The sequence below is a fragment of the Lonchura striata genome, chromosome 4A (assembly GCF_050655825.1).
Source record: "Lonchura striata isolate lonStrDom1 chromosome 4A, ASM5065582v1, whole genome shotgun sequence".
NCBI lineage: Eukaryota > Metazoa > Chordata > Aves > Passeriformes > Estrildidae > Lonchura > Lonchura striata.
Window position 1 is genome coordinate 14063750 of NC_140742.1, and position 18594 is coordinate 14082343.

At 38.5% G+C, this 18594-nt stretch overlaps 1 long non-coding RNA gene across 1 annotated transcript in view; it reads right to left on the bottom strand.

Annotated features, from left to right (window-relative positions):
- Positions 1 to 2639: 2639 nt before the first annotated feature.
- LOC146763289 (uncharacterized) overlaps positions 2640 to 18594 on the bottom strand; it is a 30460-nt gene continuing 14505 nt past the window's right edge. Inside the window, exon 3 of the long non-coding RNA XR_014952532.1 lies at positions 2640 to 17527. This is a non-coding gene — a long non-coding RNA (uncharacterized LOC146763289). The remainder of the gene's footprint in view (positions 17528 to 18594) is intronic.

Sequence of the window (18594 nt, forward strand, 5' to 3'; positions counted from 1 at the left end):
TGCTCAGTCTTCAAGGTTACTCCCAACTTTCAAACCCATTCAATCAGCAAAGTAGAAAAAAATTAAAGTAATTTTGTCCAACAGTTGCTGGGCTTCTAGGAGCCCCCCAGTCTGCTTTGATTTATAGTGCAGGCAGAAGATTGTTTTGCTTTGAAGATTTTTATAGTCCCATTTATATTTTTATGCTGCAAGAATTATATACTAGGGAATTTTTGCAAAAAATCTCCCAGAAAACTTTAATTCTTAACAAAATAGAGCCCATTACATGCACGTTGTACAGTTCATCTTCAAGGAAGGAAGTAGAATTTGATGAGATTTTAAAAAAGCCAAACAAACACCAAAAAACTCCACAGAAACAACATTCTTCCCTGCCCCTCCACAAAAAAATAAGTTCCTAAAGCTTGATACCCACGCCCCATCAACTTCAGTCATAAATAAAACTGAGTGAGGGACAGACACAACCCTTACAGAAAAATTATCTACATTCCAAAAATTTTAGCATAAGGGATCACTAAATGCCCTACACTTTGATATTATGGATTTAAGTCTGATTTCCTAGGAATTTTCTATCTTTAATTTAGAGAAATTCTGAGTCATGTGCTACTTCAAATCTTCCTGATTTTTCAGCTTTATTCCCCCCAGGCTCAATCCTCTCTGGTTGAGATGCTTGTGCCAAGGTGTAGCAATCAGATGTTCTGCAAATACAAAGGGATGAATCCTGTGCTCATTTTTATTCCCAGCTCCCCAGTTTGTACCAACAGAAGTGTGTCTCCAATTTCCAATAGTTCCATTAATTTAGATTTCTATAATAAGCAGAAGATAAGGAATATAAATTAAGTATTTGAAACTATGGGTTCCAAAGTTTGATTTTTTCAGCTGAAGTAAGCATTTCCATGCACAGCTGTTTGGCCTCCAAACATCTTAATTAAAACCTTTTGGGAGGATAATAACATTTGCCATTCAATCAAACATTGGAGAATTTTACAGCTGATACCAAATGTTATATGATAAACTTGGAGCTGAGTTTCAAAGCATCACTGGCAGTAATGACAATTAGAGACAGAGTTGTCTAAAAGTCTCAAGCAATAAGTTTCTCTTGCACTCATTACTGAGGAGGAAATATTTTTAAAAACCAGTGTGGGACTTTTTCTAGTGTCAGTATAAAAGCTAATTCATGTGCAGTCTAGCTGAAATTTAGTGAGACCTGGGCATTAAACTCTGCATGAGCAAATTTATGCACCTGCTATGGTAAACATTTTTTGTTAATTACATTCTGAGATCAATCAAACCCTACTACCTTTAAAACAAACCCAAACCAACCAGACAACACTAACAAATCCCCCTAGCAAACCCAACCAACCAGCAACCAACCCCCAAACCTCCTAAAAACCCCTACCAACCACCCCCACCCACCCCAGAAACAAGAAAAAAAACCCACAAAACCCAAAATAAAGCCATAAATGAGAGGGAAGTTTAAAAAGAAACTCAAGCTGTCTGCTATGCCCAGATAACATAACAATTCAAGGATAAAATCCTCCATTAGGGTGCTTACTTTACAATACACCCTGAAAAAATGAAACAACCTTTTAATCATCTTACAGTTTGCATGACACATATCAAAGCTTTTTAAAACTCAAACAACACCATAAAGTTTAAGAGGTGAACTACTGAAATTAAAACTTTGTTTTCCAAATGTTCTTTGGGAGCCTGCAGGCTCTGGGATATTGGTTATAAAGGGCTGCACTCTCCTCCCAGCACCTCCCAGAGAGGGTCTCACCACCTTCACCCAGCCCCCGTGACAGGGGGAAGTGAAGGATCCCCAAGAAGGACTGACCCCCTGTAAGACAGACCTTAAAAAATAACCTCCTGCTGTTGACAGAAAGATGACTGAATTCCCTGTATGTTTCCTTTCCCTAAATCAAGGCAAAGCTAAAAGCAACATTACAGAGGTTTTTGGATTCTTTGAAATCTCTCTGCACCAGGCTGGTGCTGTAGAACTCTTCTAACACCTGGGGTAGTTTCTCAGTTGTCACCCCACCAGTGAGGGGGTTTATTTGTTTGTTTTGGGGGTTTTCATTTGGGGTTTTTTTTTTGTCCTTTCCATATTTAATTGTTCTGTACTATTATGCTTAGCTGTTTTGTACTCCCTTTTATTTCTGGTGGTAGGTACTTAGTCATCTAACACAAAAGAGAAATTAGCTTTCAATGCAAAGAAGAAAAACTATTTTTGGTTGGTTGGCTTTGTTTTTTGTTTTTTTTTTTTTCTTTAATGATTGCAGATGATTTAAAACCTAGATTAAATTCCTATCTAGTGTAACAGAAAAACAGTTAATGTAAAACTACAGCCGTTAATTATTTCTGTGACTAAATGAATGACTCAATACTTCAAAGTCTTATGAGTAACTTTCCTTTAGCCCAGTTCTTATTGGCAAGAAATAAAGAGAAATAAACAGTTACTGCTTTGGAAAATGAGATCACAAGGAAATTCATTAGATGGACAGAAATCCTGAAGCCCTGGATTCTGCAATTAGATGCAGGACATTGGAGGACTGTGTCTCTGGAAAATCCTGTTACTTTATGAAATAGAGTTTCAATTGACTGCCACAGAATACCAGAATAGCATGGAGGGTCTGCCCTCCATGATGAACAGGCCACATTTGAATCACTATAATTTGCAAAATTTTGTATCCAGTTTAAGTCAAGTAAACAGGTTGTCTTTGAATATTTGCAATAAAGAAGTGTTGGGGAATTTTTAATGAATAGGAAAAATGAAAATGTATGTTCTGCAGTAAGAAGGTTATTTTTCACCTTTTGCATAGTAATTTTTTATTTTTGTAAATGAAAGGTAAAAAGGTGTCCTTTCCTAAAAGAAAAGCAAAACAAAGCACAAACAGCCCTTTATACCTTTTCCTCCTTCTATATAATCCTTCCCAGAGTGAAGCTTCTCAGCCTTACTACTCAGGGTCATGAGTTCAAGGACCACAAGAGAATTTCCATACACTGTAGATATTGAAACCTGTCACGAATCAAAGAGAATCTCAGGCTGGAATGGACCCATAAGGATCATTGGCTCAAAGTCTCTGGTCCCTGCAGGACTACCCAAATCCAAACTGCTAAACCCACTTCCCTGGGGAACAGTGACCAGCCACTCTCTGGGTGAAGAACCTTTTCCTAACATGCATTCTGAGCCTCTCCTGGCACAACCTCTTGCTATTTTCTTGTGTCCTATTATTGGTCACCACAGGAATAGAGCGAGGTCCAGGTAGTGGAAATAATTAACAGTATTTTTTTTTTTTTTTAAGATCTCCTCTTTGCCCATGGTGTAGTCACAGAACTTATTTCAATGCTGAGGAGAGCCTCTGAGTTTCTCAAGGGTGAAAATCTTCCTTCCCCTTTTTAATTTCACATGTTGGAAAGATAAAGGGTGATGTTACTTGCACATTTTAAGGATGCAAGACTGAGGCAAGGAGTGTTAAGTGTTTATTGGCTTTGAAATAATCAATAGCTTGAGCTGCAAAAGATATCTTTGCCAGAAAAAAAAGAGAAAGATGGGCTTTTAATCCTGTTTTTTAGGCAAAGCAGATAGAGCCAGGGTCATCCAGCAAGCAAAAGCTTTGGGGTCTGTCAGCAGCCCTGGTGCAGCAGTGTGCCTGTGCTAAGAGGTCCCTTCTTCAAGGGAGATGCTTTAGCAGGCACAGCACAGTGTTAGTGTGTTCTGAAAATGAGAGTTATAGCCACACACAGAACTGCTTCTAACGATGCCATCTAGCATAAAAAGAAAATCTGCAGAGGAAAGAAAAAGAAAAGAAAAATCTCTATATAATTTTATTATCTTAATCATAGGACTCCCTTTGCTTCCTTTTACAATCCCTACTGCATGCACAATCCATCTTCTACTTTCTGCAAGAGAGATGGCAGATGTTAATATAAAAAAACCCACCCTAAAACCCAAGGCCTCACAGCAAAACAAACTAAGCAAGAAAAAATGCTAGGAGAGGGAAAACCTTGCAAGATTGTTTTGTTGTTTTTGGTTTTTTTGAACAAAGATTAGCTACCTGAAAAATGCAATTAATCTTTCCCTAATTGTTTTGTTTTGACATTCATAGCTGCTCTTTTTTAACTGAAACACAGCATGTATATGTCCTCTATGGAACAACAGGTTGCTTTGCAGGCATTTTCTTAGAAAAACAATACCATCTAGGAAGCTAACATAAAAAAGATTTTTTTTTTATTTTGCACTCTTCCATTTCCCAGACAATTGGAAGGAGATCACAAACACATTAATTGCTGGCTAGGGGAATCAAATATTATTTTTAATTTAAAAGGGAATTATCCTGGACTTTCACAAATCAGCTTCATAAGGAGGTTTAAATTAAAAAAAAAAAGCAAAAAGGAGGCTTCAAACAGCATTTTCTTGAGAAAGAGACTGATGTTGAATTTGAAGAGATTAAATTCAGATGAATATAGGTCCATATGCTAATTATTAAGGTCAGATTAATTATAAAATCCCAAAACAACCAGGTTCTTTATTTGAAAGTCTTGTCCCCTACATTTTCTGATTTAGGTTTTATAAATAAGCTCACCTTCCTAATTCTAGCAAATGAAAAGAGTTTTCTCGGCTGCACTGGAAGAAACTAAGGGATCAGTCAGTGACTGGCAATATCACAGAAACCAACCTTGAAGGGGGCAAAGAAAAAAGGATTAAAAGAAGATTTTGGTCCTTCAGAATCTCATGCATCAAGCCAGAAGGATGCTCTGCTGCCAGGACTCTCAGGCAAAACACAAACCTGCACAAAGAATGCTCCCCTTGAAATCTGATCTAGGGAACCCTACTACTACTTCTGGATTAAGGGGTTCATGTGACTAAAGGTTAATTTCTTCACAGAGGTTAATTTTCCTACTAAAATAATGTTTGAGATAGAGTATTTGTAAAATAAATGTTATTAAATATATGCATAAAATTAAGACATACTGAATTATAGTAAAACAATTAAATTCCATACTTTGCTCACAGTCCTTGAAATCTTGCTTTATTCTAATTAATACAGGGACTTAATTGGAGTCCTATTCATTTAGGACAAACAAGAAACTCCCCTAAATAACAAGAAAGGGGTAAAATAGATTTTTGTTCTTCAAAAGGAAAAGCTGGGCAGTAGAGTGGGTCACTAGAGTACAGCAGGTGAATATATAGTACTTTCAATGCTCAAGGGAATACCCCAGGCAGGAGACCTTGAGAGCAGAATATTTCTACCTGATTTAGATTCCAGAGCAGAGAGTTAAAGCCACTTATCAGCCATCAGGTAAGCTTCTGTCTCTTCAGAAGAGCGCAACCCTCTCTCCCACTATTCTCCAATTACTGGTCATACACAACCTCATGTTTTTTTCCCAAGATTATGATTTACTTAGCCACAAGCTGTTATACTTCCTCCTCTCCTCTATCCATCATATACATTAATTTTAATTACCTCTTTGAGAATTAATTTTTGAGCCTCTGCTTAGTTATGTTCAACTACAAAAGAATACAAACAACTTCCCTCTGTGACAGTACATTTCAGAAGCTGTTAATGAAAGCAGTCAGGTTGACCTTGTGCAGTTCAGTCCCTTCTTGAAATATAAGTTTTCATCTTTATTTTTTCTTGATTTCTGGACATAGTCACAAAACTGTAGAGGTTTCTCTTTCCCCATATAAACTTCTGATAAAATACTGAGTTTTTAAAAAGTTTCTTTCTATAAAAGAGGCATTACAAAAGTCTAGGGGTGCTTTGGAACTTCTGTCACTGAGCATTATTGTGGTTCCAGTTTTATTTTGTCTTCCAGAAACTGGTGTGTTCCCCCTTTCAGTCAGGGATACCCATTGCACATTGGCTTTGCTCTGCAAGCCTAAACTCCTAGTGGAAGAGTGAGTCTAATCAAGTAATCCAGAGTAGCAAAGGAAAGAAATATTCCATAATTTACACAAGTCCTGAACTCTACATTGGGTCACTTCACACGGGAGATCTGGAGTGCCAGAGGGTGTATTTTACAGAGAAAACAAGATAACTAGGAAAATCTCATCTTGTTTCACAAGTAATTTAATTTTAAGATACTCCTAGACTCACTAAAAAAATCCCTTCTTAAAGTACCAGGAAGATTTGATGCTTCCAATAGGGGCCACAATCCAATAAAATTATTGTCTTATTCCCAAACCAGCCATAACAGCTTAAAGATCTGAGCACAGTGATCTGTGCAAGGGTGGGAGGAACATACACACAAACCTTCATGCAGTACTTTAAAGAGGAACTAGTATAGAAAAAACCAAAGAATTTAAACAAGAAATAAATTGGAATACTGAATATAAATAATATTCCACTGTATTGAACTAGTGATCCCACTAGGGGTTGTGGTTTTGCTGCATTGAAGCAGGGCACCATAGCTAACAGTGGTAACTTCGTAATGCTTTGGGAAGAAACTATTGATAGACAATTTAGAATTGCCCTTCTACATTTATTTAGCCACTAAAATATTGTAATTTTTTTTCAGTTTATGGCTATTTAAAAAAATACTTACAGGAGCAAGAAAAAATATATTAGTAGCAGAGATTCACTACAAAATGAAGCATTATATTTAGTCTTTGGATCTTCTTTTGGACCCTTGTTATGAAACACACACACCATCCTCTAATCACACACCAGGGTGGCAAAAATACAAAGCGACAGGAACAGGCTGAAAGAGAATTATTTCTCCAAATAAAAGTAGTGTGAATATATGCAACCATCCTCACTCAGCCTGCAGTGAAATCCTTTTGTGGACCACAAATTGGCTTGTACTAATGTGTGCTTTGAACTGGGACAATAAGTACAATTAGTAACTAACAGATTCCTGCAAATTCCAGGAATTCAGTATTAGTCAGGAAAATGTTGAATAGATTTGGCTTGGTGTTTGTTAACCTGATGTAACAAATGAGTCAAATGCAGAGAAAACATTTCATGAGCTGCAGTTCAGCTTCAGAGGGTGTCATGCCCAGCTGAGCAGCTCGCCCACCTCCTCCTCTCCAAGGCCACAGCTCTCCTTTGCAGCACTTCTGAGGGGAAACCATTTCCCAGACTAAGCCTACAAATTGCTTTCAAGCTGTCTGTCCTCCCTCTGGAGTAATTAACTGCTAATTAATACTTGGTCCATTTATCATCTTGTGTCTTCTTCTTCTTCCAAACAATCTATTTCTTCCAAAAGGCTGTGTCCTGGCACAGGATGGCAAACCCTGCCCCTCAGCCATGCTCCACTTCAGGACCTTAACTAAACTCCACTTCACTACAGCCTTAATGGCTGTAGATGGCCTCAATGTCAGGAGATGTCATTTAATAACAAATACTCTTGAAACTGCAGGAATTTGGATCTACAAATCCAAAAATATGCAGCTCAGGGTAAGGAACAGCCAGCCTCTTCCCAGCATTGCTGCTACAAATTTCAGATTCATCAGCTTGCAGATGGGACCCACAGAGACATCTTTTTAAATAGTTTAACGTAGAATAGAGGGGAATTACTATCAGCGCTCCTTCACAAGTGTAAAAAATAAAATATTAAATTGAACTCTTGACAGAATCTTTTTCTCTGATGTCACAGCAATATTATCAAACAGTAGTTGAAATTATGATACTGAAGAAAAGCCTCTGAAATATGAATAGGGAAAATCCTCCCTGTCCTAAGGTAATGCCATGGGTTAACCCCTGTAGGCAGCTCAGCCTCATGCAGCTGTTCCCTCATTCCCTGCAGTGGGATAGGGAAGAGAACCAGAAGGGTGAAGTGACAAAAATAATAGGTTGAAACAAAGTCAGTTTACAGGTAAAGCAAGAACTTTGTACACAAGCAAAGCAAAACAAGGAATTCCTTCCCCATTTCCTATGAGGGTGCAGTGCTCAGCCATCCTGCAGGAAAGCTGGGCTCCATCCTGCCCAGTGGTGACTTGGGAAATGCCAAACACAGTCACTCCAAATGTTCCCCCTTCAGTCCTTACTGCCCAGGTTTCTTTCTGGCTAAAAATGATCCCACATGGTCTGGGAAGTCCCGTGGGTCACTTGGGGTCAGCTATGTCCCCCTCCCCAGCTGCTTGTGCACCTCCAGCCTCCTCCCCAGTGTGTGGGGTGAGGAGCAGAAAAGGCCTTGGCTCTGGGTAAATGCTGCTCAGATATTACAAAAACATCCCTTTATTATTAAAGTGATTTTCAGCACAAATCCAAAATATATCCCCATACCAGCATTTCTAGCCTGAACTTCTGCAGCAGCAGATGTTAAAGGAAACGAGAAGTACTGCTGTACATTACCAGACAGAAACCCTTTATATCATCCTTACTTTGTCACTCCTCCTCCTTTCTGCACCCTGCCTCTTCCTCACTGTGCAGGTTGAAGACTAAAATGGTGTTCCTTAAAGGCAGAACAGAAAGCTTTTGTCTGGTCTATTATGCTGTACTGTACTTTAATTCAGGCTTTTGAGGCACTGCATGACTGAGAAAGCAGTGTGGGAAAGGCTTTGGAGCCAATGGCTCTGGAGTTATAGTGACAGGGCTGCCAGCAAGGATATCTGTGAATTGATGGCTTCACTCTGGCTGCCCCTAAAGTTAACTAATATTTATTTGAGTGCAGCAAATGAGATACAGCTGTACACAATGCTGACATGCTAGGAAAGCAAATTATTGGGCAATCCAGTTATTAAACTCACTAATCATGTTCATCTGAACCACTTACACATTGAATTTGGAAAGTGCTCCCTAGTCTATCATGTTGCAAGACTGATTCAAGCTACTCCAATTAGTTCCAGAAAGATTTCATATTTTGAAAAAATATTTTCTTAATATATTATACACAAATTAATAATTCTTAATAATATATATTAGTATTAATATATAATATGTATTTCATATAAAATATATAACAAATTAATATAATATTTTCTTCAGTATAGCTGAAATCCCTTCATAGTTTGAACTCTGCCACTCACCACAGGCTTTTCTCTTCAAATAGCTCTTGGAGACCTAGACAAGGCTCCCTAACAGAAGCAGATGTCAGCTTGCAGCTATTAGCAACAAGGGCAGTTTCAAGATGAACATATGTTTGCATATTAAAGATGTTACAGCACACTTTTTATTGGCAGTAAGATTCTGCTTTCTCAAATACCACTGACAGAAGAAACATCTACTGACCCAGTCAGAATCCTATGAACAATATTCCATATGCCAGCAGAATGACATCCAAATTGAGGGAAAATTTACATATTGCCATTAAGGCAAAATTGGTAACAACCAAAGGTTAATGAAATTACACAATCACTTCATTTTGCAGCTTCTCCTTAGAGATAACAAGGTTTTATTTCAGAAGAAAGATAGAAAGAAACATACATGTTTCTCCCTCTGCTTTTCACTGCAAATTTTAGTTAGGAGACATTGAAGAATACTTACATTGATGATGTTTTATACGACATTGTTAGAGAGAACTTGAAGCACTAGTAACAAAATTTATGTCGTTTCTAAATTCTCTTTTTTAAAGTAGAATGATGGGCAAAAAGTGTCATTTGGAGACCTATTTCATTTAGGCTAGCCTCTGCTGAATATTTAGGAGTAAATCTGAATACCTCGAGAAGAGATCTTCATTATTTGTCTGACAGAGCCTAAAGCAAGATCATATCATGCTATGAGCTGGACCATCATAGAGTGAGATAAAAGTGTCTTTGACCAGAGTTTGTTGGCCAAATTTGGGCTATAATCTGGCACATTTTTGGATATTTTAAAAAGGGAAACAGTCTAACTGGTTGCCTACTGGTTGTAATAATGGAACTTCTCTATCACGCCTGGTATTACCCCTAACATCCTCATGCTCTGTAAAGAGTGGGTGAGCCTTCCTTACACAGCACTTAGCTCAAGCTGGTGAGCCAGCTTTGCTGTCCTTTTCCTGAGGCTAGCTGGTGCTCACAGGGACACCAGGCTGTCACGTCACCTTGCTGGCCTTGTTTTTGAACAGAGGTTGTGTAGGTGCTGCTCAATGCATCCTGTGATCCAAGACTCTTGGGGTCTGTGGTGCTGGGATGACCCCAATAATGTAAAAGTCCTCGTTTCCCAGCCCGTGCAGCCAAAGGAGGAGTCTGAATGAGTAGGATCAGCTTCTCAAGGTTGTTTATTTTTCCTTGTCTATGACATTCTTTCTCTGACCTGCTGAGCTCTGTCTAGCAAGGAGGTCATGTCATTCTGCCTGTCACCTCTGGCAGAATTTACATTTTATATCAAGTTACACGTAGTCTGTTTACAATATTGAGCCAATACCTATCATCTATGTTAGACAGTGTGTCTCTACCTCAAACCAATAGAAAAGTGTCACCACCACAGCAAGACATGGAGGGCAAGAAGAAGGAGAAGGTCAGGACATGCCCAAATCCCTTCATCTTGACCCCCTGAACTACATTCTAAAAATCCAAATTTCTACTTTTCCACCCTGTGTTAACTCAACTATCATATTACTCAAACCTTTGTGGCTTTTGATTCGTCATACAGAGTTGGAAGCTTTTTCCACAGACTAAAACCAAAGTCACAGGTGTTTTTGACTTCATGCCAGGGTCTCTGAAACCCCTGCTAGGGTCTGGAGACAGCCAGGGCAGCCAGAGGGATGTGCTGGGCTCCAACACAGTCCAAGTCCCCCTGAGTGCCCCAGCAAGAGGCCAAAGGTGCTGTGCAGCCCCTCCCCTCAGCCCAGGAGTGTAAGGCATCCCCCTGACCTAACCAAGGCATCACCTGTGGTTTCGTTGGCCCCACACTGGGCATCTCCTTGGGGGCTCTATTGACAGGGGAAACCCTCTTGGAGCAGCTTTGTGTTAGGAAAGGGAGATGCACAGGGTTTTATTGGTCTTTAGCTTTTTGTTTTATTGTTATCTTATCAAAACTTCAGCACTCTGTCTGCACCAGACCTTGTATGCAGGAAAACAGCACAAAAACTGCTCACAATCTCGTGTCACAAGGCCTTTTAAGCCTAACCAAAAACTAAGTTGCTTAATTAAGAAGTGACACTTAGTTTCCCTTCTAATGCAATAGCTGACCCCCAAAACTCTTAATGCTGATTTTTCTACCTAATTATAAGATACCACCTAAACCCATGAAGGAGAAGGAAGAAAAAGGAACACAAGACAACACCTTATACCCTCCATCTTGTTCCCATCTACAGAATCCTAAAACCTAAATTTCTCACTGAAGTGACGTACTATACTACTCTCTATAATCTATTTCATACTTTTGTGGTCTCTAATTTATTTTGAGGCTTTGGAAGCCTTCTCCATGAATTAGGGTTAAAGTCAGTGCTTCCCTGGGAGTCAGAACCCCTCAGGGCAGACACAGAAATATTTCCTTAGCACATTCAAGTAGCATCTGCAGAAATTGTTGGTGCCCACTAACTACACAGATAAAACAAAATGCTTTTGGATATATTTCTCTTTTTTTTTTACTCTAAAATTTAAAAAAAAGTTGAATAGTAAATAGCAATACCTATACCACAAAACAAAACGCAAGGACTACTATTTTCATTAGGACTACCTAATATCTGAATCCTCTCCCTTCTGCTAATAAAAGATATTACAACTCACTACATCCAGTGCTAAACTCAATGGCTTTAAGAAGTATTAAAGTCAGCTTTATTATTACTTGCAGTCATTTAAGCTTTAAAAAAATTTAAAAAACCAAATTATTTCAATGGCACCAGAATTTTATAAGGCTATATGCTGCACCACTTGCTAGAAACCGTTCTCCTTCAGTGCTTACAGAAGTCTGATGTGGTCAAGGAAATACTCAGACTGATTAAAAGCAACCTGCTGAAAATGAGCTTCTCACAGATGTCTCCTGCAAATCTGATTGACTTGGATTTGTATGCCAAAATAGAAATTTCTGGCTAGATCCATGTGTAATATTTTTTATTGTCATCCACTTGAAATTTCAGATAGCTATATTTAATATTTTAATAGAAAATAGAGACAGAGCAAAGTTACTAGCCAATGACTGCACATAATATAAGCATTTAAATATTCACCCACTTTTTTCAATCTACAGCAGAAAAAAAGTAAAAAGTAGCATGAACAAAACGGTAAATCCCTAAAAATCTAATCTGAGAAAGGTCAGATTTTTTTTTCCAATTCTGGCCAATATTGAAAAGTGCATCCATTTTTGATATGTTATTAAAGACAGTACTCTACTGCAGGAAAATAGGGATCTCAAAGAGGACTGTTGCACCCTGGGGAGCTGACACTATTTAACAATTGGGAGGCTTCTCAGTCTTTTGCACTTAACCCACCTCATTGTACTAACCTGTACTATATGCCCTTGTAGAGGTACAGCTTCACCTTGATTTCTTTTTAAGACTGGCATTCCTATACCTCAACCTTCAAAAACCATTTTTAGAAACTTCCTCATGAGAAAATCCTTAGGATTTTCAAATTCAAACAAATAGCACCTAAAAGTTTTTTTATTATCCATCAAAACACAATTAAAAAGTTTTGTGATTTTTGACAGGTGCCTTTTTATTTTTGATAGGGTCCCAGTGTTCTGAAGAAGCAGACTTGCAACAAGCTGTAAGAACCATGTTGACAGATGAATATACATTAACAGCTCAGCTAATTGAACTCATTTTCACTAATGGAGTTACAGCAAATAAGGCAGGGGTGTGACACATGTTGCTGATGTCAGGAGCTCACCAGCAATCTGACCACCCTGAAGAACCTGTAACCTCCCTTCTGTGTGAGCTCCTGCATTCTCATCCATCCTGCCCCAGATCAGCAGCACAAAGTCTGCCCCAGAAGAGCAGTTGTGTAAACTCAGCAGAATTGTCAGAGCAAAAGAAGCCTCCCCTGGGGCCCTGTGGCAAGCACATTTCTCTCCCTCTCAGGATTTTTCATAGAGGTTCACAGAGAGAAATGAAAGACAAACCAATTTCTATTTCTGCTCCTTGTTTTTCCTATGTGGAATGTGTTTGGAGAATTGTTTACCTGGAGTGAGTGCTTGGTTGGATTCTGGTGAGGATTGTTTGAGCCTGATGGCCAATCCAACCCACCTGGGGCTGGATTCTCCAGGGAGGGTCACAAGTGGTGAGAGAGTTAGAGAAAGTAGTATGTAGTTTTAGTATCTTCCTTTTTATATAGTATATTAATGTATTTTAGCATAGTTATAATAAAGAAATCGTTCAGCCTCCTGAATTGAGTCAGACATGGCCATTTCTTCCCATTGGGTTCACCTGCATTTACAATAGTGTCCCAGGACACAAACCTCCCTGGAGCATCTCAGGAACCCCTCTTCTCTCAGCCATGCCATAATCATGCTTATGTGGAGGCAGATTCCTACCTCTAGTTTCTTGTCCTGAATTCAGATGGATTTGGTCAGAATTTTTGGGTCTGCCAGCTGCATCCCTGTTGGCTGCTGGCTCTGCTCTGCTGGTCTTGGTGCTGCCCTTGGCTCCTGGCTCATCTTCCTTTGCAGAATCTCTTTTGCTGTTGCCTGACACCTTGTCCATGAAGGAAACATAAATGATTCCTCACTTCCCTAGCCAACAGGATCTCTCATTTCTTTAGAAAGAGTTCATTAAAACCTGAAGAGAAATATACTCCTTTTTTCTAGTTTAAAACTTCCCTCAACATTCTAACAACCCCAGAAACAGGGCAATTGATGAATTAATGTTTTCAAACTGAACTTAGAAGTACAGCAACTTCATTTCACACACAGAAAACTATGATCACAGAATAAATACATCTGATGTTGATGGCAAATAATCCCAGACTTCGTCTCAGAGGCTGGAGATTGTCACTTCGCAGAGCCTCCAGAAGGAGGGACCTCTATCCACTGCTGTGCCATATGGGGCTGGCAGCAGCTTTGCCCATTTCAGTGCATTCTCCACCTGTTCTCAGCCTCTTCTGAGCTGAGATGCACCACCAGGACAGAGGTAAGGGGTTACTAGAGTTTGCAAGTGAAAGAACAACTCTTTTAATTCCAAGCAAAAGATATTTTTGTAGAATTACCTCTAAATGTACTTGAGGTAACATTTTGGTCCTTATTAAAAACAGCCACAGATTTCTGTCACCTTGGATGGAAAGAGAACTTCAACCACAGTAAAATCTATCATAGTTCCTTTAGAACAGATGCTTCAGTAGAAGAAATTTTTAAAACTATGTAATGAGGTCTACTCTCAGTTATATCATCTTCTGGACATTATTGCTCTGAGCAGAGCTCCTCAAATGTAAATAGAGACCATTCTTAAAATGTGATTCTTCGTCAAGGAGTAGCAAAGTATTAAAGCAAATTTGAGTGTTATAAAAGTTATTTAAACCCCAGTATATTTTGCAGAACATTTTCACCCATAATTCAGCATTCAAACCTCATTTTCAATATACATGAATGCAACTGGTGAATTTTTTTTTTAATTCATCATAGCTGCTGGTGTCTGAGGTAGCTCAGTGTTGTGATACTTACATTTGCTGAGCACAGCATGGAACAAATCATGCAGACACAGGTACAATTTGCCTTGTGTTCTGAACAGCTCCACTACATATATGTACTGATTTAAAATAGGATATGATCCCTGTAGAGTTCTTAGGGAGCTCTGCATATTTCTGACTTTTGCTGGCAAGGTATGTGTGTACATAATATTTAAATCTATATATATCCATCTGTTTTTGGGCTCTGGCTCCTTAGCAAGGGCTCCCAAAGTCTGTGGATCACTACCTAATGTGAAATTGTCTTGCACATCAGAACTAAGAGTCTGTTAGATGACAGCCAATGGATTAATGAAAAATCTGCACTGGATGCTCCTCAGATTTCAGAAGGGAATTAAAGAATCTGGAGTATCCCAAGCAGGCTCACTGTATTTAGGAACATATCCAAGTCTCAAAATGGTGAATAAGACTGACTTTTCACTCAAGTGTTGGCCTGGGATTGCAGGAGTACACCATATTTCATTTAAAATAATGAAAATTACTGAACTGCATACCATTTTGATGAAATCTCAACTTCATTAAACTGCTGCTTATGAAGCTGATTTGACCTACTGTGCAGATAAAATTCTAAACCAATGAATATAATCACAATATTGTAGAGAAGACTACAGTTTGCGGTTTGTTTGGGTTTTAAGTTTTCCATTCTCCAAAAAATATTGGACAGTGTTGTTCCACTCCAACAAAACAGTAGAAGACTTATCAAGTGCACAGCCTATTTTGTTAGGACTATTTTAAAAGCAAATTACTCACTATCAGTCACTCCAAATCCATCTAATATCAAGACTTTCTAAAAAAAAATCTGTGAGTAATTTAACAATTGTGTGACATTTTTCAGCTGCTTACTTACCCAGGTGAAAAGATCCAAAACATGTAATCAAAGGCAAGTTATAAAATGCATTCCCATGTGCCTTTTGAGCATAAGATAATTTGAATAACCGAAAGGAAAATGCTTGCCTCATTTATCACTGTTGCTACAGTAGACATGAAGCCATTTAGAAGATTATGTGAGACAAAAACTGTAAACTTCGTGCAATAAAAAAAAATTAATTGAAAAGTCATACATGAGAATGCTTTACCTTGAAAAAGCAGTCTCCTGAGACCTTATTAAGGCTAGAAAACCCAGCTATCTGCATGAAGCCAGTAAGCACATCCTGTTAAAGTGTATCACAATCACACAGCTAAGAGTTACAGCTGAAATTTCATACAACAGCAAAATAAAGAGGTTTGGGTCTTTAAAGGTCCAAGGGACAAATTGAATTATAATTAATTTGGATCATTGTCATAGTATTTTATTCTTTTTCTTGATGGAATGTGTCTTACAGAAATAATGTTCCTAGAATTTCTCTCTCATTTATGTTCCTAAATAATAAAAGAAATTAGTTTTTTAAAGATATTAAAAAAAAGTTTCAGCTCTCCTGGACATTTATCCTCTTCCCAAGTAGTATCTTTACCTTTTGCCCATTCATCACAAAAAAAACCAATATACTAAAACTTGAAATGTGATTAAACAATTGCTGACAGACAGCTTCAACCGTGGAAGTGTGGCTGGCAGCATGTCTTAGATACATTACATTTGTGCAGGAACTTTAGACTTATTTTCTTTTCTCTCTTTTCTCTTTAATATTCACCTGGGAATTGGTAGTCCAAAGTCTAAGGGTGCTCAGGCTCTCAAACAAAGCTGTGGAACCACAATGTGTTTTCCTTACAGAATAGGAGTGGATGGGGCTCAGTGAATGGGAAAGAATATTCATGGTACAATTTGTGTACTCCAGAGCCAGGGCTGATTCTTTCTTCTGAAACATTCAGAGCTCTGCCTGGCTTGAGAAATGGCAGCCAACTTCAAAATGACTTCAAGCAAATGCTTGATCTTTAAAGAACTTTCATTTTTGTTCTTTATCAGGCCTTTTGACCTTGTGGCTACATTGGGTTTAATCTAAGACTTCCTGTATCTCAGGTTAAGAACAATCTCTAGAAGTGGAATTAGGTTCTGAAGTCCCTCCAATCCACAGTCCCTCCAATCTTTTTTTCCCCACAGAAAAGTATTTATGCATAGAATAGCACAAAAAAAAAACCCAAAAAAACACAAAACAAAAAAAAAAAAACCCCAACCAAAAACAAAGCAAAACACCAAAAAACAAAAAGCACCAAGCTCCTAAAAGCAATCACCCCACTTCTCTCAGCTGTGCACATCCAAGTACAAGCAGCTGTCACATTTTCTTTTGTAAGTGTAACTGCATCTCTAGCTGTTTAAATGCTTCTTGGAAATTTGCCCTTAATTGCTATTCCCCTTTTGTTTTCCAAAGTTATTTCTTCTCAACTTTTGTATCACTTGCATCAAATTAAAGTTTCTTGGGACAAAAAGGAAAAAAAAACATATTGCCTCATGAAAGACTTTTTTTCGGTGGGAAATAAAAAGAGAATAACAAATAAACAAGTCCCCGGAGATAATGGCTAAGTTTATTAAAATTAAGAGCTGGACCCTGGAATTGTGTGTGTCTTTCTTGTCATACAGCTCCCTCTGCATACCTGTGTTCAGAACTGCCATAGTTCAGAGGAGGCACTGATGTTCATCTTTGAATGTGGTTATTGTTGGGTCAGTTGTCCCACTTGTAAGTCAGTAGAAAAAAACTATTCAGTGTGAAGAGAGACAAACACCACATTTTGGCTGTTAAAATAGTGGTTTACCTCTACCATGTATTATCAACTTATCTGAAGGAATGGCAACAAAAAAAAGGACAGACTGAAGTGGCAGAAATATCTTGGCCACAAATATTCTACTATGCTTGATGTTTTTTCTAAGCAAAACAAAAACCTACATGGGAGTGGGAACTCCTGTCAGAATGTCCTGCATTAAGTCTATCGACATGAGACATCAGGGGGTTTTTATTAGCAAAATTACTCTTATCTCAAAGATTCACCTTCAGAACAGAGAAGAATATTTTTAGTTCTAATTCTCAGTCAGTGGCTGTCGCTGTCTTATTGTGTCGAGAAGACATTCAGTTTATTCTTCTACTCTTCTGTCTTGCTCCTTGCAAAACTGATAAGCTGTGTAGGAAGCAGAGAAAGAGAAAATGAGGGAAAAAAAGCCTACAACAGAAACCCTCCACAAAAAGCCAAATTCACAAAATCCCCACAAGGTAGGCAACAATTTGGCCTAGACTTAAAATCTTGAGGGGAAGGGAACAGGTCTGCCTTGGTGAAACTCCCTGTGAGATCTTGGTCAAACAAACAAAGCAATTGAATTTCCTATCAAGATTTAATTTAAGCAGAGTCTCTCCAGTTGTTTCATTGGAAGGGAGATAATTCTGCTTGCAAAGGGCAGCCCAATAAAATCTGTGGTTCACACATGAACCTGCTTTCCCAGCTAACAAGGCTCTGCAGCAGTCAGGACTCCTCTTTGCCCCAAACTCATACATAATAGGCAGAACAGAATTTGGTTTCTATTATCCTGCCAGAGCCTTAGGAAATGAAAAAGTTTTTTTTGAAGTGTATTACAACCATTTCAGAGGAACAATAAAAGAAAGGATAAATCTGACTTATCATCAGTTCTGGTGGGGATAGTGCCATTCTCATCTGCAGCACTTGACTCACAGCCTATCACATGCTGTCCATCTCCCGAAGAAGAGGAGCTGATTTTCTTGACAAAGCACTCTTTCATTTCTCTCCACTACCCATGTCCTGAGATCAAAGTGATCAGTCAGGGTAACGGACCATAACCAAAAAATAAGGAGTTCTAAACACAGAAAACAGATTGACAGGCTAATAAATAAAATAACTATATCCTAAACCTCTATCAGCCAGAAGGATATAAAGACCCTTCTTACTTTGGTTTTCCTTGCCCTAAATTATTTAAAAATCTCTCTCAACAGACAAAAAAGTACCAGCATCAACATAACCACAGCAGGAAATCTTTGTGGGGAAACAAAGACAAGGAGATCCCAGACTCTTGCAAGCTCCTTGCTAGTTACTTGCACTGTAACTTTTGCAGTTTTAAATTCCCACAAGTACAATGATATATTTATATCTGTATACTGTTCCTTATGAAGCAGATGCAGAGTGTCTGATGTACCTGGTGCTGTCCCTTCTGTGCCTCAACTGCTCCTTCAGCAGCA